The sequence below is a fragment of the Cyanistes caeruleus genome, chromosome 3 (assembly GCF_971803275.1).
Source record: "Cyanistes caeruleus chromosome 3, bCyaCae1.hap1.1, whole genome shotgun sequence".
Classification (NCBI taxonomy): domain Eukaryota; kingdom Metazoa; phylum Chordata; class Aves; order Passeriformes; family Paridae; genus Cyanistes; species Cyanistes caeruleus.
Genome location: NC_141703.1, coordinates 32,692,407 through 32,716,930, shown reverse-complemented (window position 1 = coordinate 32,716,930; position 24,524 = coordinate 32,692,407). Strand labels below are relative to the sequence as shown.

General features: G+C 37.3%; 1 protein-coding gene across 2 annotated transcripts in view; it reads left to right on the top strand.

Annotated features, from left to right (window-relative positions):
- Positions 1–24,524, top strand: part of OCA2 (OCA2 melanosomal transmembrane protein) — a 154,015-nt gene that overhangs the window by 128,514 nt on the left and 977 nt on the right. The gene's annotated exons all lie outside the window — the stretch shown is intronic.

Below are 24,524 nucleotides of genomic sequence, written 5' to 3'. Positions count from 1 at the left end.
CTGATACATTTTGAGCTAGAGGTAAAACACAGTATGGAATGGAGCAGATACATTAAAAAAAAAAAAAAAAGTCCATGCTCCTATAAGTATAGTTTTCTAAAATGTGCAAATTACTTCCGAAATCACATCAGCTGTTGTGCTCCATCCACTGCTTTCTGTGGTTTAACTAAGTCCAGACCAGCTTTCTTTTTCACTGGAACTCACTTTTGGGTATGAGATAATCTTGGTTTGCCTGTAGTTGGAATGCAAGTAATTTTCCCTCCATGGTATTTGTTATTCTAGGACTCATCCATTTCATCTGCTTGACACAACACTTCAGTGATGTACAAAGGCCTTTTCTCTTCCTATGACCTTCTGGGAAAAAAAAATTCTATCTTTGTCAGGGCCTTATAGGGCAGTACTGTCCTGTGGGTTAAAAGATATTCCCACAGGCAGCTAAACAATGTAGCTGTTGGTGTCCTCTTGGTCTTGAGTGGTATCTGGCCCCAAAGTAGTTCATCATATTGAGCTTAGCTGTGGGGTTGCAATGTGTGAGAGCTGTGTTTGCTGTCCTTCAGGCTCTCATTTAAGCCAGTACAAAAAGCCCATCTGTAGAGAAGAAAAAGATGAGTTATTATTAATCCTTCTAGATATTACAAATTTTCTGTGTATAGACTTGTGCATGGGACAGGATTTTCTGGAAGTGCTCTGTCTTTACACCAGTTTCACAGCTGTTTGTATTTAATGACTTTTACACGCTTTAGGCTTTTTCACCTATTTTCCAATTTCTCTGTCAGAAAGACTGGCTACTACACATGCTTCTCTTGATCTTAATGCTTTTTTTGTTTTAATCCTCCAAGCCCTTCTGGGAAGGCTCTAAATTGATGCCTTGTGCCTAAATCCTTGCCTTTTGAAATCCAAATGCAGAAGCAGTATTGAAACACTGTTGCTTAGATTGTTAAATTTCTGTGAAAGTTTGCCTTTCTGAAGTGCAGGCTGGACTCTTTGAAAATTTGATTGCTGTCCCAGCTATTCATTGGAACCTTGTCTACTGATTTTTTTTTTCACTGTGACTGAGAATTAATGCATCTTGAAGGGGATTCACTTTGAAATAGACCAAATTGCATTTTTGCTTCTCCTAATGTAGCGAGGAGCTTTATCATGGTGGAAAGTGTGCTTTTCTCAGCAAGAGAAGAGGTTTGTCTGTAATGATAGTGATAAATGAAATGTTTAAGGAAAGAAGGCGGGCAATGTAGCTGTGAATAATCAAACCAGGGAGCGAGAAAATTGAGAACATTCCAAACCAGCAAAAGCCAAAACCCAGTAAGATTAAAAAAACCCAAACAAAAACAGCAACAACAACAACAACAACAAAACCAAGAAAGGAATTGTTTTGTATTTCTTAAATATGGTATATCAGTGAGGACTGTTTCTAGTAGAAGCTATTTGCAGTGACTGGGAGAACAGTCAAATAAAGGTCTTTTCCTCTGCTTTTTCTGGTTTGGTGAGAGCTCACCGTAATCAGTGGTTTCTTTTATTTCAATTTGGAAGACTCTGGATAGTTTTTTCTATTGATATTTCCATGTGCTATTTCCATGATTATTGCAGCCAGCATGTGGACATGTTATCATATTAATAAAATATAATATTTTCTATATTTTCATAAACAAAATTCATGAGACTAAAAGCAGTTTAGATTATGTCTCATTTTTAGACCTATCACCATATGGATTATTTGGCTTAGTGGCCAATGTGATGAGAAACACAGCAGTATTCTCTTGTATACATAGTCTGTCACATTTGGTTACTTAAATGTAATATTTTTTAAAAATTGCTTTTCTTTATCACATATATGGGAATAAAGTAGGGCTTTTGGGATCTCTGGGCTTTAATTTTGAAGCTAAAGCCTGCCACCTACAAATTGTGCCTGTTTGACAAGAAAGGTTTTCTTTTTAAGGTTTTGCAGTAATATAATTTTGACAGACTGATTGTGTAAGTCTTCATGTTGCTCTAATAACTCCTTTTTAATGGGAAAGCTTTAATTGATGTCAAACTCAAAATTTCAGTGACAGATAAGTGTCTTCTCTTAGTTAAGAGGTTAAAAATAATTGACACTTTTACATGCACAGAATAAACTGCCATAAAAATATTAATTTCTATGTCTATTCTGATAGGAAGAGATAGAAACAATTTCAAGATGAGTGGTCAGCTTTTCCAGTTTTGAGATAGAGAATAGGATTCTATTAATAAATATAATAAACAACCATTACTGAAATAATTAAGAAAAGCATGGCAAGCCAATACTTGTCATAATTACTATTGCAGGTGGGGGTAGAACTACAGGTTTTGAAATCTCTGAGTTTTTTGCTTATGCAGAAATTTCAACAATACTTTTCAGAAAAGCAACTAATTTCTGAACTATCAGTGTAGAAAAGAAAATATTGAATATCTTTTTTTAGTGCTGATGACTATTAAAAAATCCACCCTTTGCTAAAATACACTGCTACCTCATTTGCAATGTGTTTTTCTGACATTGAGGATGTCTGGCTGGGTGAGCCCTGGAGAGAGGTGAAATGGGATCCTGGGCCACGAGTGGAAGGGAACTCCAGGAGGGTTGTTCAGGGACAGTGTGGCCAGTGGGTGCCCTCAGGGCCTTGGCAATTTGAAGTGTAATTGGAAATCAGATGATTTCCCAACATGAACAGTGTCTGCAGGCTGTTCTGCTCGGTGTATATATGCCAGACACAGCACAAAAGTCTGCACACCTAAACTCATAAGTGTGAATTATATGATAATGTTTTAAAAGGGGTTTAGCCTTGTTAGTGGCTTTTTAGGTCACCTTTGATGCGACCCTTCACCACAGAGAAATTACAGATTTTTCCTACAATGGTGTTACTCCAGAACTTCCTGCATTTTCCTCATAAACAGCAGGACAACAATTAGAAATAGAATAGTTGACTTGAAATATGACTCATTGCACACGAGTTTGTCCCTGTAATTGAGCCTGTTCATTTGTATTCCTTCTGTGTTCAGTGGAAAGGGAAGAATTGCCCTGACATTTTGAAGGGATATCCTGAGGTGGGGAGAATTAGCTTCTTCAAGTCCCCTTTTTTCGGCTGACCAGAACCAACCCTATGCTGTTGTGTTATAAAGCTAAATAATGCATATTGTACCTTAATTAATGCATATAGATATATAGTTAATTTTTAGCAGCTCTTAAATAAATGTTGCACTGTAGCACATATACAAAAGAAATACTGATATGAGACACTTGACTTTTACTACTTCCTGATTCATGAGAGTTAAAGGGTAAAACTATCAATTTATATTGGCAAATTTTAATGATATTTATACATAAATGTGTGTATTTCTACGAAAACCACAGTAAATGAGAATAATTATGCATTAATATAGTGTATTTAATTAAAAATTAATATTTAAAATTTTTAATTAACATTTCATTTGAAAAGCAAATTACTCAAACCCACATCAATTTTGAAACAAATTAGTCTTGAAACATTCTAACTCTATCTTCAATTATTGTCCAATTCAAGCACTAAATTTTTTGGTATTTTTTATTCTAGAAAAATAGTACAAAAAGTGAGTGAATGCACTATTTTAATATTATTTTTATTCTGGTCAATCTTCATGTGACAAAAGTATCTTGATTCTCAATAAAGTGTTTTACCAGAAGATGGGCTACAGCTTGAATTACAGTACTTGATTTGATAAGAGATAATTGTCTAAGCTTCCATCTGAGCTCCTTGTGGATATGTAAGGCTTTATTCACTTGCCTAAACACACTAAATTTTCCACCTTCCCTGTGGGAACTTAGACAAAAAACCTCTTTCACATATAGTTCTCATCTACATTTGTCTGAATCTGGAGCTGAATCCCAGAATAAGTTTCTCATCAGGCATACACTGATATTGTGCAAAAATTCTCCAAAGAAAAATGCAAAAGAGGAAATAATAACTAGGACAGAAAGATATTAATAGGAATTTTGTACACTGAAAAAAAATTGTACACTGAAGTAATATATGCACTGAAAATTTAAGACACTGCAACCTGTTCATCTACGTTCATTGGCCTCCGGTCTCTTTTCTTGTCCCTTACTGTCTCTCTGTTCATATCTCTTCCCTTGTTATTTCCAGCCCATAACCTTTTCCTCCCCCACACAGTTGTGTGAGAATAAGGAGACAGGCAGAGACAAAGCACAGCACTACCCAAGCTCCTGAGTGGCTCCTGGGTCAATGGTCAGGACTTTTCACCAGGATCTGCCTGAGCCTGGTTCAAATCTATAATTCATCTGGCCATATAAGTGAAAGGGACTTTAAATTGTACCCTCATTCTTTAGCCAATCACATGCTGTTTTGGGGCCTTTGGTGGTCTTGTTATGATTTTTTGCATTTCAGATGTCAGGTGGCAGAGCCAGGTGCTCTGGTGAGGTGAGGTGGAGGTGAGGGCTCTGTCCTTAGGAAGACAGGGTGGGCATGAGATGAGACGGAACCATGCTTTCAGCAGGAATGGGTGGCTCTCCTCCCCTTGTATTGCTTTCTCTCCATGTACTAACCCTGGAATGACCATAAAGGGCAGTTCACAGTGAAGTGTAGCCATATGCTCAACAAGATCTGATTCCCTGGGAATATGGGGATTTGAAAGGGATTCTTCTACTGTGCCTTATTGATACCGTGGTGAAGGTTGTGCACGGAAAGGTGCCCAGATACTGTATTTCAATTTACATAAAAAAATATATGTGCAGGAAGCAGGCATCATTTGTCCAGCATATTAACGAGAAGAAAGTGGAAGGACACTGATTTGGTTTTTAATTCCCAGGTTTAAAGTATATTCAGTTAACAAACCACAATTCTTTACCTGTCAGCCATTTAGTTTGCTGGAAATAATTCAGCAAGAGTTATGTTTACTTTACCTTAAGATTCTCATTCCAGTGAAAATTTTGAATATGTTTTGACACTTCTGTTGTCACATAACAGATTTACATTTAAGTTCTGCATTTGCCATTTATTATTTACTAAAATTAAAACTCATCCTGGAGACATACAGCAAATTTCAAATTCTATGAGAATAACTTTTGTAAGAATCATGCATTGTTGATAGACATGATCTTCAACTCTGATCATGTACAAGAGGGAAATCATAAAGTGTTATTGACTAGGGGGAATTTTTGCTGCACAAGAAATACAAGATTAGTTGTTTATGTTTATAGTTCATGGAGACACCTGTGGCACCAGAGGAATTTTTCTTAATGAGACTCATAATAATCTTATAATTTTTATCCCGAATTTTTTTTTTAATGGTTCTGTGTTCAGAACTAACTAACTAATTCTTTGTTCAGTTCCTAAAGAAATGGTCTATAATTTTTCTTAGATGAGAATCATCTAATCAGTTATACCCCAGACATGAACCTACTGTTCTCAAATTTCACCATTAAATATGAATATTTATGTATAACATATTTGATTGAAAGCAGCAGAAATGTTTTAGGTTAGCATAAATAAATTCCTGTTGAAAATGATAGACTACTTTGAAATGAAAGTATTCTCATTTCTATGTATATGCTGACACTTTAAATAAATAAAAGAATTTATAGAAGCATGATGTGTGTTAGAAAGGAACAAATTCTGCCTTTGTATGCATACAGCTATGTATTCCAGCAGCAAAGCTGTTAGGGATTTAATGACATTTAACATTAAAATTGTCAAAACCTTCTTGGTGCAAGAATAGAAAATCAAATATTGTCTGGTTATTTCTCAGGGTCTTTGTGATGTAAAGTGTGATCTTTCTGTACGTTATTCATTGCCAAGACTGGTTATGGGTAGTTTAGGATCACAGGACTCATTCCAGCTTGTGACAACAATGAAATTTGCTTTTATTAAACCCAGCACAACTAGAAATATTTCCATAAATTTTCAAAATTGATGAAAGAAGAATCTGAATCTCACATTGGAAGAATTTGAAATTAACAGCAAGTCCACTCAACAAAAGCTCTGCTGAAAGTCAAAGGTAAATCTGAAACATTATCTTCTGTTCTCGTGACCTTATTCATATAGATGACCTGATATCATTTGTCTTCATACCTCAAATTCTTACTAATGCACAAAAATAACAAGAGACATATTAAATAAATGGCTATCCAGCAATACCGCTAATTTTTGAGCATTAAAATAAAAAAGAGTCAGATGGGTTAAGCACTTTGTTAAAATGGAGCAAAAAATATAAATAAATGTATTTAAAAAAATTTGTTCCCTACACAGTGTGCTGGCCACATCAGGGAGATATTTGGTTTGATAAATTTTGCATAAGGCCTGCATTTTCTAATGATTCTTGGAGGATTATTTTAGCATTGCAACCTTTTCAAATAGCCTCCTAAAATGCTCCACAAAAAAAAGGAGACTGTTAATCAGTAAGAGGAGCATTTTATTTCCTCATATAGTAGTTTCCAGATAGTTTTATGTCATGGTTAGAGTGGCTAGTGCTGACTCTTACTAAAATGAATCTTAAGTTTGCAGTTTAGCATATATAATTTATGATGTTTGTCTGTTTAGCCAGTTTTGGGGTTTTTTTCAGTTTTTCTAACATTTGCTTCAGCTGGAACGGTTTCCACATACCAGTGTTCACAAAGTGTGTTTTAATGTCTAGGTGCTAAGCTATTTTGGATTACAAAAATAGTAATTGGAAATGAAAATATCTGTTCTTTCTAGAATCTTTGACAATAACTTCTGTTTACATGATAAGCTTTGAAGGAGAAAATATTCTTAGAGAATCCAATGGAGATAAAAATATATCAACTTTGTTTTATTTCAGTTTGGCATGTCATTTCTTAAAACATTGTATTTAATTAAAAACAAAGTCCTTATTTATAGTTCCTTAGCTAGAAATAAAACAGAGCTATTTTGCTAGCAAGAAATTAATAAATACTTAAAATATATTTTTATTAGCATAGAAGAGGATTTATTTTTCATTAGCACTTGATTCAGGAAGTGTAATGACAAAGCAGTTAAGATTGGAAGTAGCTCTCCATTTAACAGCTGATTTTTCTAACTGTCCTAACATACCCATACTTACTTGAATTGGCCTAGAACCTGCTAATTTATATGAAGATGCAAATGATTTAGCAGTCCAGGGAAAATGCCACAAAACCTTTGGTCTTTCTGCAGTTTAAGGGCTACATACATATACATCACAAAAGGTCAGGGAGTACACAGTTCACAGTAAGCACATGAAAATTCCTGATATGTAGAGCTGTAAAAAGAAGACATCCTTGCATAAAGAGGAATCAAAATATCCAAGTCTGAAAGGGTTGAAAGCTTTGCTTATTACTCTAGGGATGAATGATGAATGGGACAGCTTTGCAAGTAAGAATTAGGTAATAGTGGGGACACTGGGATGTGGTGACAGTGGGAGAGACTACACTGGTCTGACTTATCTTTCAATTTTGCTGCCATAAAGAGGTGATTTTTTTACAAAGAAACAGCCTCTGCTTTTTGCATCTTTATTCAAACTCATAGTGGAGGGAAGGCATGATTTAACTACAAAAAATTGGTAAATCAACACAAGAACCTCTGACTTTAACTTTGTCAGTCTATTAAACAGACCATGCCCTTTTGATAAACTCTGATATTGCTCATTCCTCTTTAAAGGATGGGCATTTATGCAGAAAATATGGTTCCTTCTAATTATACTGTTGAAAAAGGAGAAATATTTCCTATGCATTTTAATGATATTTACAGAATCTCTGTACATTCTCTTGCTGTGAAAAGGAACATCTTTTCTTAATTCAAACATTCAGAGTGTCACTATAGGCACTGTTGGATTATGTACAGAGCTTGTGAGATGGTTCAGTAGCCTGGTATAAGCCAGGAGGTAATACTAGAATTCTAATTCAAGAAATTGTCTTCTGCCAGATGGAGCTGTACCTTGCTGAGAGATGTTTACAAGACTGCTTACAGAACAGCAAAAGGCTCTTGTGCCTTTTGTCTAGCTCTGGGACCAAAATGACCTGGCTAATCTAGCAATATTTGCATCTGTTTGTTGCTAATACCACCTTTTTTTTTTTCTTTCAATGTTTTTTTAATTTAAATTGAATTCACAGAAACATACATTACCATATAATTTTCAGGTGTATAAATTCTTGTAACAGACGGTCATATCCCCAGGCTGTAGGAGCTATCTATCAGTTCCTGAGGCTAGTATGATGTTTAGTAGCTAAATTGCTCTTGATTGCCAGGATTGTGAACAGAAACAGCCAAGGCAAAATCTTTCAGTATTGCAGAATATTTTCTGTAATAATTTTTTTTTATTATTCTTTTGATACTAATTCATTATTTGAAGTCCAGTGTGTTTCTTCTGGTAAGCACTTACTTTGGATATATACTGTGCTTCTGGTTTATGCTGTGCTGGTACAATTGTACAAGGCACAATTACTGTGCAGGTGGTTTCCATCATGTTCTCAACCCCAAGCTGCCTACTCCACCTGGGTCAGTTGTGCTGAGTTTTGCACTTGCTGATGGCACAGATACAATTTGTCAATGTCCAGCACAGTTAACAAGGCAAGGCAGAGTAAAACACTGATCGAAAGTGTGGTACCTGTCCAGCCAACCTGTAGTCTGGGCATAAGATTGTTCAGTAGTAATGAATACAAGAAAAGGGTAATTTAGGCTTCTAAGGTGAAGTATTTAACCTGCTCTGTACTTCCTGTGGTGGTGAAAAGATGAGTGGCCTGTGGTGTGGAATGTTTCAGCAAGGGCGCTGAACTGGGGAGTACCATTCCTAAAGCACGGCAGCCAGCTGTGTAGTAAAAGATGATACACTACAAAATGTCATGGAGATGTGCAAAAAAATATCTGTGAAGGGCAAGCAGAAAAACACTTTATCCAAGACAAGTGAGGAAGAATCTGGCACAGATAAGTAGTGGCACTGATTAGAAATGGGGTATCATGTGTTGGAGCAGTTTCCTTTCTGTTCTTCATTTGCTATCATTCATATCCAACTGTAGCACTTGTTATAGCTTCTTTTTACCTCCTTTGCATTTTAACCATACATAAAGTGTTTCCCAACAGATATCTGAATTTTTTTTTTTGCTCTCTTTATTTTGCTTTTAAAGCAGTTCTGCCTGGCACTGCAGGTGGCCTCCCTTCAGTCAGGAATAATTGACCTTTTGTGATTTGTGTCTGTATGTGTGAGAACTCCATTGTCACCCTGTGCTTGTTCTCTTTAGGGCAGAGATGTCACTGTATGTTTTAAGGACACAGCAAGCAGAGGGTTTGTAGAGAGAAGTAAACTCTTTTATCAGATGACTTGCTGAGTTTAGGGGAAAAAAATGTGTGAGTTGATCTGAAGATAGAAAGGGACCTCAGTGCCCATGTATGTATATATATGCTTATGTCTTTCTGACAGCTGCACAGATTTCTGCCCAGCTCAGAGTGCCTCAGCTTTGGACATCCCAAGTTTGGTGATATTAGTCCAGCTGAGAGAGAAACATAAAGAAGTGTAATACTGAACTGCAAAGATGTCTGATATTATCAGTTGTGCCAGAGCAAAACAAAGTGGAAGAATACTGATAAAGTGACTTTACAGGCAGTTTGGGGCATCCCTATCAGTGCTAGGAAGGTTTCTGTGAGTAAGCTACTAATTTGAAATATAACAAATGGTGCTGAGGGCTAGCTCCAGGATACAGCTGGAAACATTGCATTGTGAATAAATGGTGGAGTACTAGGCTATGTAAGCTGACAATGCTTGTGCTTTTTTTAAGAAGATAACTGGAGAAAGCATTCATAGAGAATCCTGCAATGAGCAAACTTTTGGAGCTGGAGAATAATCCTTGGTATTTCTTGAAGTCAAAGAAAACAACATTGAGAAACTGGGGTGGAGAGCCATAAAATAGCATTTTAGTTATGTGACTAGTCAGGAAAGAGCAATTAAGCAGAACAAATCTGCAAGAGCTGTAGAAGTAACTTGAAATGTGAGTCCAAATGGACTAAAATTATGTGTGAGGATAAGGAGTACAGTGATAGTACTATAAGAAAATGAGATAAATGGAAAGATTTGCAGGGGTAAAAAAAAGAGAATGGTGCTGGCTGGCACGTAGCTGATAGCTAGACATCAGTAAAGACCTGGCAGAGGAGTGAACTGAACTTTGAAAAGAGTGAGTCTAGGTTAATTGGAGGGAACAAGATCAGTGAATTGTCAGCATAGGAGACTTTTCTGAATTGCATGTAGTCAGTGGTGAAATTATCTGGAGTGAGAAACAAGGGAAGTAGGAGCAGAAGGTCAAGAACAGCATCTCTTTGGCAAGAGGATTCAGTGACAGATGTGAAGAGAGATCAGTGGACAGCTGGAAGATGAAGAAGCCTCCAAGGCCAAGAATAGTACAGACAGACATGTCAATTCCACTGACTTGCTGGGAGGAAGAGAATGGAGCATTGCTTCTAGTTGCAGTTAAGAGGTCAGTGGAGGGGACTCCAGTGACAGTGATTTTGTTGGCAACAAAATGAAATTTTGTTATCTATTATTATCAAGTATTTTTAAAGTTTCTGTCACTGGCAGAAGAAAAAAGAAAGGGCCAAGCTGAGGCTTGAAATGAAGTCTCCTCTTGGTTGTAGTAGTTCACATTACAGCTCATTGAGGAAAATCCTATTTTTTGATATATGTACACTAGCATAGTGGAAAACTACATGACCTGCATTAGATTGTGGAGCTGACCCCACCAGATGCTGGGAATATTGCACAAGATTTATACTCTTTGCAAGGAGAAATAGGCAGAAGGTAATGTATAACTTTCTCATTGGCCCCACAGAGATTTTTGATTTACAGCATGAACTAATTTCCTTTCTCTGCCAGAAAAGCATGTACATGCATACCAAGGAAAAGAAGCTTTGTATCTGGTATACTAACATTCAAAAAGCTGTTGGCCAGGTTTTCAATCACTTCTCATGTTTACATGGCCTTCGGTGTTGTCTCATTATTCTATTCAGGCTGCAGAATAAATATCTCCTCAGTTAAATTGTTACTAAGATTATCCCATGTTTTCAATATTTTACTACAAATCTGAGTACATTCTTCTGACACAAAGTATATTTAGTCAGTATATATTATGAAGTGCTAGCTATTAGTATGTCAAGGCATAGAAGAATTTGAAACACTAAATATGTGCTGAAGCTTATCATTAAATAAATTACTTCAGGGACACTTGTGCAAGCTGTTTATTTCAATTGCAACTACCAGAGCACAGTGTATTTGGTGCAAACTTAATAATGTAGTTGCATTTAGAAAAAGTCTTCAAATGCATTTTTAGTCCTTAATAATTTCAACCCATACATGTAAATAGTTCATTTGTTCTTTATATTTTGGCAGATATTTTTCTTCATCATAAGAATAATTGGAGTTTTCAGGTATAAGGTATACAAATGGAATATTAATTTTTGGATTTGTGAGATTTCTGAACAGTATTTAAAATGTAAGTGATCAGAATGAAAATTGCATATGGAAGTATTATCACTTTGAGCCATAATTATATATTATTCCCTACTCTAGTAATATTTTCATGTTCAATAGGTATACATCTGAGTTGCAAACTGATTAAAATCTTGAAGCTTTTGAACTTCATCAGAGATTATTAATTAAGTCATACAGCTTTTAAAAATGTTTCATTAAATAGAATTTCACTTTTCTACTTCCTGCTAAAGTCAGAAGAATATGCTGTGTTGGTGTCAACAGCAGCACATTAATTAAATCATGTTGAAATTTAAAATTAAATTGTGACAATAATGTTTTCTTTTTTTAATAACTGAGTTTTAGGTTTCCTATATAACTTAACAATTCCTTAGGGTTTACATAAAATTTCAAAATGTATGCCAAACTTTAACATCACATTTCTCTCAGCTGTTACCTTCCCACTTCTGTAAGCACTCTGATTAAATTGGAGACAAGAACTATGTAATGGAAGCACATGCAAAGCTAGATCCCTTGCTCTAATGCTTCTTCATTCATATCAAGTTATCTCCTTGTAACAAGTATGTTTCAGAAAAAAAAAAGAATGCCTTTGAAAAGCTTATTGTTCCTTTCTTTCTGTAAAAGCCTAACTTTTCATCTGCTTTCTCGTACAATTGTATTGCTGTGAATGTGTTGCTGTGTTTTCCACCTAATAAGTTCTGAATGTGCTTATCAACTTCAAACACTCTTGGCAGGGGAGAGAATGTTGAGAACAGGGGGCTTGATTTCTCAATTAAAATTAAAATCCCTGAAATCCCATCAAAGTTGGTGGCTGGGAAGGAGAAAGAAACCCTATTAGTATTCTCCCTAGGGAAAGAGCAGTCTGAGGCCACACTTCTTTACACACTGAAAAAATCCACGAAGGTGAGCATCATTATAAGTTAAAGAAGAAAGTTTTTTACCTAGACAGAAAGTCAATCAAACTAAAGACACAAATAGATAGGAAATAAGGCTTCATTATTTTCTAATGTTGATGGAGCTGCCTGTCAGTAAAGGCAAGATTCATCTCACCTCACTTTTCCATTCTACAGTGTTGACATCTTTATTTCCATACTTGGCTCTCATTGTAGATATTGGAGAGAAACAACTCTTGGCAGGTCATTCATTTCAGAGTACAGGCTGTGCCCAGGAACTGTGTTTGAGCTCGTAAAGAAATGGGAGAAGATAGTCCCGTTCCAAAAAACTATGTGTCCATAGCTGTGGATAAATGAGTTGGTGGGAACAGGGAGGAAAGGGAGCTTGAGAAGGGAACAAGTCCAGGCAAGCAGAGGTGATTGTGAGAAGAATTAGTGAAGTGCTTGCTCATTTATGTGCTTTTTGCAATTTGACTTTGAGAGGAAAAAAAGCCAAACTGCCTTAACTTAGTTTCTGTTTCTATGCCACCAGGGAGATGCTATAAAGTTCACACACAGTTTTTTGTATTGAACAACATATATTTAAATTTTCACATGTGTAATGTCTTATGTTTTGATATAAATTGATTTTGTTTTCCAAAAAAATCCTACTTTTTTCAGCTTTGTTCAGATTCATCAAATGCCAAGATTCTAGTTAATTACAACATGCTCAATTTGATTAGACAGTCACTTTAGTTGCTGAACAAGAGTGTTATTCAAACATTGTTGAAATTAGAAAGCGATTTTCTAATTAAATAGGGTATTTTTTGCAATTACCAGAGTTATTCAGTGCTGGATGTGGAAAATTTGCTTGGAGAAATTCTTTATCTCCAAACACTGTTTTGCAAAACAATTTGCAAGAGATCCAAACAAAAAGATAACTTAGATGGAAGAAAGGGATATGAAATCTGGGAAACTCAGAGAACACTATCAGTATGAAACTTATATATATTTACCATATATACCTTGATAAATAAGTCTTCTTATGACAAAATATTAATTTTTCCGTAGCTAGTATTTATCCAATGCTTTATGTTTGCCTGCCAAAGCATCATACAGATATTTGGAGTCATATCATAAAATAATTTTATAGGGCATTTAATTTTCTCAAATAATTTGATATGTTTAATAGAACTAGCAAAGTGATTTTCCCTGTTACTAGATAATCTGTTAAACAGACTATCCTGGTGTGTCCCAGCACAATCAGAAGAAAGGAGGATTTACTGTTTACATTATTTTCATTATAATGTATTTAGATTTTCATTATAATGAATTTAGAGCAGCATGAAGTAGTGTTTTTTATGGAATAGGAAATAGATTTTTATTTTCCTGTGTAAACTAGACACTCACTATTTTCCACATAAAAGACGTGGAAGTATTTACTGTATTCCTTGCTCTTTTACTGCCTGAACTTAGAAGTGAATTTTAATAACTTAAAAAAAAAATATGTTCCTGATTATATTTACATTCAGGGGTACTACATTAATATAAACAGCACTAGTAAAACACTTGAATTATAACTTCCTGATCAATACTTGCAGTTTTTCAGCTTCAATTAAGGTTATTTAAAAAGGGCTACTCTAAAGTTTAAAACAGAAAAATAGCAGCTCACTAGGCTAAAACAATAGTGGTTAGGTAATGAGGGTGATTCTAAATTGATAGTCAATAAGAATTGCTTTCATGGGAGGAGGCACAAAACTCATCATGAAAAATAAAGTTTGGTTGGTTTGGTTGGAAAGACCAAGTTTAGAGAAATAAACCATCATGGAAAATATCTTATACATATCTGAAAAAATAATCCTGATATTTTTGAGAGTTAATAAAGTGTTTCTCTGGTGGGACTTAGGAACTGTTCAGAATCACTTGATTACACTTAAACCAACTGCTTGATGGTCCAAGCTGTTCAAAGGACTAAAACAGAAAAAGGATGAAGACTGGGGTACATGTAACCTGGGTACAAATTGCTGACCCAGGCCGTCTCCTACATAACTCACTTGTTAGTGAACTTCTGTTACCCTCCTGTGTTCTGTTATCAGTTAAGTGTAGAGTTTTTAAGAACTTGCATTCCTGGAGTAGCGATCCTTCTCCTCCACTGCAGAGTTGGAAATGGGAAGAGGGAGGCAGAAATTAATGTAGCAAGCACCATAGTTTTTTCCCACTTGTTGAAAATATAAATATAGATGCTTATCTTCATTAAAGAAAAAACAACAATGCTTTTATTTCTTTTTTTCCCTCATTTCAGACACACTAATTCCTATTCCTAACACAGGCCTGAGTAACACCCATGATGGTGTGTGTTAGGTGATGACACCAGGACTAATGTGTCTTTCTCAAAGAAATTTCTGAAAATGAAGTACTTTTTTAGGAATTGAGAACTGGACTTTCTCAAGCTCTGCCCTGTCAGTTGAAAGTGCCTTAAGGCCCAAGTTGGCCATCTGTAACAATTAGACAGTGATGCTTCTGACTGCTTGATTACAGTATCTGTGAACTGCTCATGTAGTTAAGCCCATGTTTAATCATCCTGCTGGTGGTGCTTATCTGCCTGCCCACACCATACTTTTTCCATCTTCTCCATCTGTTAGGTCTCCTCGGGGTGACCTTGTTGTGGTCTTCCAGTCCCTGAAGGGAGCCTATGAGAAAGATGGAGAGAGACCATTTACAAGACCAAAATGGCTCAAACAGAGAGTAGGATTACATTAGATATTAAAAAAACTTTACTGTGAAGATAGTGAGACACTGGAACAGATTGCCCTGAGAGGCTGTGGATGCCCCATCCCTGGAAATGTTGAAAGATGGGATGGAGGGAGCTCTGAGGGACCTGGTCCAGTGAAATGTTATTCCTGTCCACTGCAGGGGGGGTTGGAACCAGATTATTTTTAAGGTTCCTTCCAACCCAGATCATTCCATGTTTCTATGATTTTCTTCTCCTTAAAAATGTTGGTATATATTTGTGTGTCTGTGACAATCCAGAGGGCACATTTATTTATTACTTATTTTTCTAATGTTTTTTATATGGGAGCTTTAACATGCTGTGTAATGGGTCCACTTAGAATAGGATTCATGGAATTTAACCTTAGTTTGCTAGTGCACTTAAAGTTAGACCTGATTATACAAATTTTCCATGTAAAGAGCAGGTAAGAGCTCAGACCTTTGGCTTCTCTGGGGCAGAAAGGCTTGTACACTGTAGTGCACCATGATGGCAGTGAGGGCTTGTGAGGTTTCATCTGCCCCCTCATTTGCCTTTGGTTAACATTTCATGGTGGGTGGGAGGGAAACCTCCATGTGCAGCCTGCTGGAATGAAAATCTCCTCTCTGCTGTTCTCTGAGACTGCACAGCCTGTAGCATAGGGCTTGTGGTGGAAAGTTTACTGGCCTTACATCACTACCAGCCTTTTATCAGGAGGCATCTGCTGAATTCATAATGAAAAATAATCATAAGTGCACAGGAGACATCCTTCTGCTTCTTCATTCAAAATGCAATTACATTGTTCCTTTGTCCTGGTGAACTTCTGTACACAAGTTCTCTATCATTGCATTGTGTGGCACTAGAATAGGAATCTCAAAGTGGAGAGAAAAAGAGGGGAAGAGGGTAGAACATACTCCTTTTTACACAATGTCTGGCTTTTTAGCAAAGTTGAAGGCTTTTAAAGTAGTTGACTGTGCTCTGATGAAATTATTAAAGAATAGGCTGATTAATCTCTACTATAAAATGTCATTTCCTTTATCTTGTGCTTTAACCAAAATAAAAGAGTACATTTAGAAGAAAATAAAACCTAAGAGAAGTGCCCCAAGATACAATTTGTGAGGGCTGGGATTTAAGACATTAATGGAAATAACATTCAAGCAAGTTACTTTCCTGATTTCTCGTTAAAAAAAAACAAACAAGATAATAATGAGTTAGTAAAGGTTGTTCAATTTGAAACATTTTAAAATTAAAATAAATCACAGTAAATTTCTGCCGTATCCATTATCTTTGATTTGTTTAGACCATATACAAATACACTGTAGTCTAAAAAATAGATGCAGTTTGTTTCAAAAATCCTGCAAAATGTTTTATTTTATGCAACACTTCCATAGCAGGGAGATTTGAGATATAAAAAGGTTTTTTAAGAAAAATGTCTTTAAGCCTCGAATTTGCTTTTTGCAAGGCAGAAAAGCATATAATTGTCAGAAGTGAGTTTACAATCTGTTAAATGTTTCATAAAATACAGAAACTGTTGCTGCAAATATTGCAAAACCTATTTCAACAGCCCTAATGCCTTCATTTTTGCACAGTAAACCTCACTAGTTTTGTATAAATCTATCTCATTAGTAGAATATTTGTATCAGAACCATTGAAACAATTCATGAGAACAAGGGCTGTCAGACAAGACATACTTCATTGACTTTCTCTTCTAGTTGGCCATGATGATTTTAATCTTCTTAAGCTCAGACTCACAACCACACCTCATTACACAGACGTGTGGGAGAGGAATAAGTATGGCTTTCTCAAGAAGCTGAACCAATTACTTATATTTGCATTTCCTGGGCTTTAGAATGGCACAAAGGTTTCATAACAAAACCAGAAGCCACAAATTGAGGATAAAATTTGTTTTGGGATCTGCCTACAAGATGTAGAGAGCAAATGCATTGCTAACATGTGATGATAGATCCAAGGGTGATGTGAAGTCACAAAAAGCACTAACAGATCATCTTGAATCTTTATGCTGAACTTTATGTCATGTCATACTTATTTAGTAGGGTATGAAGTGGACTACTCTGGCTATAGAGAAGATATTCCCCTAACATTTGTAGAAACTTAGAATCCTTTAGCTTGTAAAAGACCCTGAGCATTACCAAGTCCAACCATTGCCCTGACACTTCAGAGTCCACCTTCAGGGATGGTGACTCCACACTTCCCTGAGCAGCCTGTTTTAATGCTCAACCACCATTTCAGTGAAGTAATTTTTCTGAACATCCAACCTAAACTTTCCCTGGCAAAACTTGAGGCTATTTCCTCTTGCCCTATCACTGGTTCCCCAGAAGAGACCAACAGACACCTTGCTACAACCTCCTCTCAGGCAGTAGTTGAGCAATAAGGTCACCCCTGAGCCTCCTCTTCTCCAAGCTGGGCAACCCCAGCTTCCTCAGCTGCTCCTCACAGGACTTGTGCTGCAGCTCCTTCACCAGCTCTGTTGCCCTACCCTGATACAATCCAGTACCAGTGTCTTTTTTGTGAAAGGAAGGGGCCCAGAACTGAGCACAGGACTCGAGGTTTGGCCTCACCAGCACAGGGGAGCAATCCCTGTCCTGGTCCTGTTGATATTGCTGATACTGCCCAGGATGCCATTGGCCTTCTTGGTCACCTGGGAACAATTTGACTCATGTTCAGTGGCTGTTGATCAGCACTCCAAGGTCTTGTTCTACTAGGTAGATTTCCAGCCACTCTTTCCCAAACCTGTGTCATTGAATGGGGTTGTTTGACCAAAGTGCATGACGTGCATCTAGGTGGATCCAGCAAATAAAAAGTTATACTGTATTACAGTATAAAAATTATTATACAATGCAAATTTAACTGTATTATGTTGGTCTTTCTGAGAAAAATATCGCCAATAGTTCTGTTTTATAGAGTGTTCAGCTCTGTTTCTGTACTTGAGATTGTGTTCTTCCCTGGCTGTCTGCAGGATTTCACATTTTTCTATTGGAATTGTATATTTATTTTTAAAAGAAAGGTCAGACAACCTTGTCATCTAACACTTATCTGATTTTTAAATGAACAATTACAGTATCTTTTTTTACTAGAAGAGATGGGTTTTCCAAATTTTTTTCATGTTTTTTCTTACTGGCTACTAACCATGTATGAATAGATTTTGGATAATTATCAGTCTCTTATCCTGACAGTCCTGTATTTCATCTCTGTTGGACCACAATGACCTAGACAGCGACTGTAACAACTATTGTGTCAACAGTCATTTGAAACTGTCAGGTGGAGCTGGCAGACCAACTATTCTCTCTGAATTAAAATCTGAAATTTTTCTTTCAGTAATCAGAATTTTGGAAGGCCAAGGAAAGGCCCATTGCTTGTTCTGCATACAACTATGTTGAGGTTACAGCCAAACACCTCTAGGAGAAAATTCTAGATGGCAGGAGGCAAACCATAACACCTTTCTATTTCCTTGCTCAGGATCTGAATTTCCTTATCTTAAGTTTACTCCTGGCAGTAATTCTTTGGAAAATCTTGGCATAGGTTCAAACAGATGGACTATCATGAGAAATTATATATCTAGAAAGCAGATGAAAATAGAATTATAGGTTTTGTTCTGTGTTTCAAATTTCACAGAAACTCCTATGTAACTAGTAGGTAACTACACTGTAATTTTTATGTAATTCCAGACTATTTGAAATTCACAGTAATTTAATGTTAAATTAATGATCACTTGCAGTTTTAGCCACCTGTTTTCTGAGCTACAACAGGTGTCTGGATTTGAAGGGGTCATGGGATATCTGATAAACATTTTGAATATGTTTTTTTTAAGCTGTTAGGAAAGTCCATACTTTCCTTTCAGATAAACTGGATCAGGATGTCAAAGACTAAGAATGATGGAAAAGTTGATACAGCTGAAATGATAGGACACTCACAAGGTAGTCTGCATTGAAAGAAAGGAAAAGAGGAAATAGGATGAATATTGTGGCTATATCCTTTGATTGAAGAGAAAAACACATTGCAAATTGAATTATGACATTTCATTAAAATGTGTAACTTTCTTTTTGTTCAGGACTAATCTTATGCATGTCTTAAGCATGCCCATACCTGAGTCTTTTTTTTGAGGCTGCTTTTGACTGAGAAGAATTATCTGTCTTCTGTTCTTCATTAAATATTTTCTGATGAGATGTCAATCTTCAGGTGTGCAGATGATGCCTACTTATCCTGTGTTGAATAACAGAGGAAGAAAAAAAAGTGTGAGAATCACAGAGTGTTTGAAGTTGGAAGAGACCTTTGGAGGTCTCAAGCAGGACCACCTAGAGCTATTTCCCTGGCCCATATCCATATGACTTTTGAATAGCCCCAAAAATCAGAGACTCCACAATCTCCCTTGGGCAACCTGTGTCATTGCTTGGTCACCAACTCAGTAAAAAAAGTGTTTTCTGAGGTTCAGACAAAACCTCCTGTGTTTCATTTGGTGCTGTCTCTGGTCCTTTCCCTGGGCATCACTGAGAAAGGCCTGGTGCTGTGTTCTTTATGCCATCCCTTTAAGAACTTATACGCATTGATGAGTTCCCCTCTGAGCCATCTCTTGTCCCGGCTGCATGGCCCCAGCCCTCAGGCCTTTCCTTGTATGATTGATGCTTCAGTCCCTTTATCACTGTAGCCCTTCACTGGACTCTCTGCATTATGTCCATGTCTCTTGTACTGGGAAGGCCAAAACTGGATCCAGCACTCCAGGTGTAGCCTCAGCAGTGGTGAATGGGAGAAAGGATCACCTCTCTTGACTTGCTGGTAATGTTTTCCTAATGAGTCACAAGATACCATTAGCCTTCCTTGTTGCAAAGACACATCACTGGTTCATGTTCAACGAGTGTCCACTATCTGTCCATGCCCTGCCTGTTTCTGCAAAAGCTGAGGTTATAACTTCTGTAGATCTTGCAGTAGAAACTGATACAAACTGAGAGAAAACAGAATTTTAAGCCTGATGAAACTCTACCACTTGAGTTTAAATTATGCATTAAATTGCAAATACAAACGGAGTAGAAGTTAGCTTTAACTCTTTTTAACTCTTACCCCTGTCTACCATCAGTCTTCTGTCATTGCCAGTGGTTTGGTCTTGGGAAATTTCTGTTGTTACTTTTCCACTGAAAATCCACTGAAGGTTCCCCATTTCTTTGGAGACGTGCTCCTTCCACAGATTTCCCCAAGGATGCACAAGCTGTGCAAGTTATGAGCTGTCAATGAAGGCAGTGCCTGTAGGCAAGGTTTTAATGAATGAGAACATCTTGTATTTTGTGTCCCAAATCATGCAGAACAGGGCAATGAACAGTCTTATACATACTGGATCCTTCTGGCTCTCGAAGCATCACAAAATAGAGCTGCAAGTTGATGTAGAAGACCAGTTTATTCAAGAAAACTCAATTCTGACCCCAAAGGCTTCACTATTATTATTTAGCAAATAACACTGGATAAACTTATAACCTAAGAAAACTGTAATATTCACTTCCATAGAAACTTATTAAAAAATGGAATTTATTCCCAGAATAATTATACAGTGGTTTGCTTTTCTCCAAGTCCAGAAAACTTGCAGTGAGACAGAATTAGAAATATCTAGGTCATTTCCAGGGAAAAGGTTCACTTCTCTTGCTAGTTTTATGCCCACAGTTGACTTCTAATACATATTTCACACTTACCTTCATGGAGTTTCATTTCGTTCATTTCAAATTCTCATTTTGATTTGCTCAGAAAATGCTGTATTCTGTTCTCCACAGAGTCTGACATGTCTCCCACACTGGGACAATTTGCAAGCTTTTTGTTACCGGATTGCTGAAGTTATTAATAAGTAAAACTTTGTCTGAGACAGATCCCTGGGGCTCTCACTTGAAACATTCTCACTGTCTCACACTGAGCTAACATCTGCCTTTCGTGTATATTTAGGCTGTGTGATTTCATTTAGATAGGAGTTTTACATGTAAGCTTCTAATATGAAGAGGAGGAGGGGAAAAAGGGGTGACTGCTAAATCCTGCCATCCTTCCCTTCCTTTTATCTGACCTTGCTTTCTCTCTGCAGTGGTAAACCCTCTCTCAGCTGGCTGTGGAGAGCCGAGGTGCACCTTTTGAACCATGCAGGCTCTGTGTATACCCCTGTCTGCAGAAAGGAAGGGACAAGGAAAGTGCAGTGCAGGATGCAAAAATGTGTTTTTATGCCAAGTATGATCATTAGTGTGTTTCTTATGAATCTGAAGTTTTAGATCAGAAAATATTTTGATAACTTTTAAATTCCACTGATCCTTTTCCCTGGAGAGGAACAAATGGATGACATGGCCCTTTTTGATTCCAAGAGGTATGCTGGAAATAGGAGTGGCTCGAAGTAATTTTTACATTGTTTAATATGCATTCTTGGACTCAATATAACTAAAGAAAACATTCATAGGTGTACATTGTGTCATATGTGGCCTGGGACAGGAACTTTTTGTTCCTTAGGGAAGAGCAATGGGTAGTGTAAATAGCACGATCGCACGATACTCAAGGAATTGATTAACTCTACAGTAACTAATACTTACTGACTGCCTTTATCTCTTCTCGCTCTGGTGCACAAATTCCACATTGAATTTGATCCAATTACATTAGTCCTCAGGCCAGTGAGCCTGAAATTCAGACCTCAAGTTGTGGGGTAATTGCCCATGCAATGAGAATAACAGCTTTGCAATTGTGCCCTATGCAAGCATGCACACTCCTTGCAGTGAGGCTCCTCCCCAGGCTGGCTGCTTCTGGCTCCAGCTACACATTTGTCTGGCACTGTGACAGTGGTGGTATGATCCCAATTCCTCCACGTGGCCCCATATAATTAATCCATTTTCTTGCACGTGCCTCCAAGCCTTTTTATTCTCTTTTCAGTGGTCAAGTAGCCCTTGAATCTTTTTGGATCCTTTCTTCCCCTTGCCAGTCTTCAGAAAGGCACCATGTTGCCATTCATTGCTGAGCTACTGTGCATTCTCCAGGGAGGTTTGTTAGGTTGCATTAATACAGATTAAGATCTGCTGTCTCCACTCTTCCCAGTGCCAGCTCGTTGCTTGCCAAGTGTGAGGTTAAGAGATCTATGTTTTCTGTCAAACAGCAACCCCTGCTCTTATGAGCCCTGTAGCAATCTCCAGCTCACCAGCCTGTCAGGTAGATAGAGCCACAGGGAGCATTCATTAAATATACTAAAGGATGTAGTAGGAGGTTTTAGCCACCCTCTTTTGCTCCTATAACCATTGCTGGGTTTGTTTTTTGGTTTTTTTTTGTCCTATCAGGACACTTTTATCTAAGTGAGATTAGGAAATGCCACAGATCAGTTTGGCTGTCAGAAAAATGGGAAGGGTCTGCGAATGAGCTGGCTAGCCAGGAAATTATTTTAATTATTTTTTGCTCTTTTTTCCTAAGATAGCTTCAGGATGTGAATTAGCTCTTCTGTTTTAAAATATAATCAGCTTGATCATAGTTTAGTGACTGAAGAGTGATTCAGCTCTTTCAAGAAACGAGTCATTCAAAAGCAAGGATCTGACCAGTCAGACTGGAAAACAAATAACACTTCTCTGCAGTATATTTATGCACGTGCAGAAGGAAAAAAACAAACTCTTCCACCTCCCAGAAAATCCTCAAAATACATTTCAGACTTTTCAGGAAATATTTGAAAGCTGTGACAATTCTCTAACCCTTTCTAGCAATTTTTCACACCTTTCACCATTCACCTTCTGGGCACAGCTGTCCCTTCTCTCTGTTCTCCTTTTTTTCCCCCAAGTCCAAATGGCAGTTTAACATTAATGCTTTCAGAACAGAAGAGCAATAATGATGCCTGATGCCAAAATGGCAGAAAAGGCCATTACACCATCACAAACCCTACAGAGATGGAGGAAGAAGCCTCTGAAGTCAGGCATGGTGAGCACAGTCCTTCTGGGGCAAATCTTGCAGGCAATATTGGCAATATTGGGTGATGGACACAGAGACACTTGTACACAAGGAGATAGCCCAGCCTCTTCAGAGCAATGTCAAGGACACAGCAGTGAGATCATCTGTCAGTCTGACATTCTTCCCTTTGTACATTTTCTGTCTGGCAGGGCTTTTCCTTCTTTCTCTTGGATTGTGTCTACTTCTATAGGTGTGTGAGATGAGCACACTTCAGTACTGGGTTGAGTGACCATGAAGCTGGCATTATGGTTAAACTTGCTTACTCCTAAATAATTCCAACACATTTTTTAGAGTGCCTGTGTTCAATAATTTTCTAGTTATTCTACAAACTTTATATGCTAAGGCTGATTATATTTTGTGTTTGCAGTGACCTTCACTGCTGGTAGAGTTCCCTTCTCAGAAACTCAAATCAATAACTGTTAAAGGCAATAGAACTTCTGATCTGCTGATCACATCTATGCCTCTGCCAATCAGCATTCCAGAAAAACAGCAATGGAAGAAACATCCCATGAAGATCTCATGAGTTTAGGGTAATGTTGCAGCTGCAGGTAGAAAGCAGATGGCGATGAGCAATTGAGAAGTTTAGTTTTCATTTTGTGCAAGGGGTTTCATAGCCAGAGGAAGTGGGGGGACACGTTTAATGCCCCAAAAGGTCACTTCTAGCCATAGCTTGCTAAAGGAAGGAGCTGCTCATTCAACCAAGCTCAGAGCATAATGTCCTCCTGTCCCCTACAAAATGGTCATTCTCTTAGAACTTTCTGTCAGTAATGGCAGAGGGGAAAAGGCTCGAATAACTCCCTAAGGGCAAAGTAAGGCAAAAAGGCACAACTGATATACCCACATGTGTAACTTGGTCTTAGTTAAATAAAAGGAATTAATAAAATGCTGTACTTCAGAGAATATTGCTGTGCTTTTCTGAGTTTTATGGAAACTCTTGTTTGAATTTGGCAATAGGAAGTGTATAAGGGTATCGTTTGTGGCATGATAATTTCTCATCTCAGCTCTCCTTGTGATTTTAGTAACATAAAACAAATGAGTGTGATCACAGCAGCGGTTTTTCACAGACCCCTGGTATCATTCAATAATGCTTTTGAGTTTCAGAAAACTTTTCTTTTCACACATCTGAAAGACCTGCAGATTTAGAGATTCAGAACTTGGCCAACTCCACAACATCCTTTTCACTTGTCTGTCTCTGCTCTCTGTGTTTGTCAGTCTAAAGGGAGCTATTAAATCTGGGTGTTGTCTGAAAATCTTTTCCTGTGGTGAAAAAGAAATAGCTTTTTGGATAGAACAGCAAATTTTTAGCAATTTTATGAGTGCCTGGGGTTTATTTCCAACAGCCTGTTAATACTCAAGCCTGTTAGACTTGGTGAGAGGTATGGAAGAGGAGTGCTAGCTGTACATGACTCAGATCAACAAGGAAATAATTTAATGGGTTTGATCTATATAATGTGTTCTAAAGGGCCACACCAGGATCCCACACCTAATCTGAAGGGATACACACT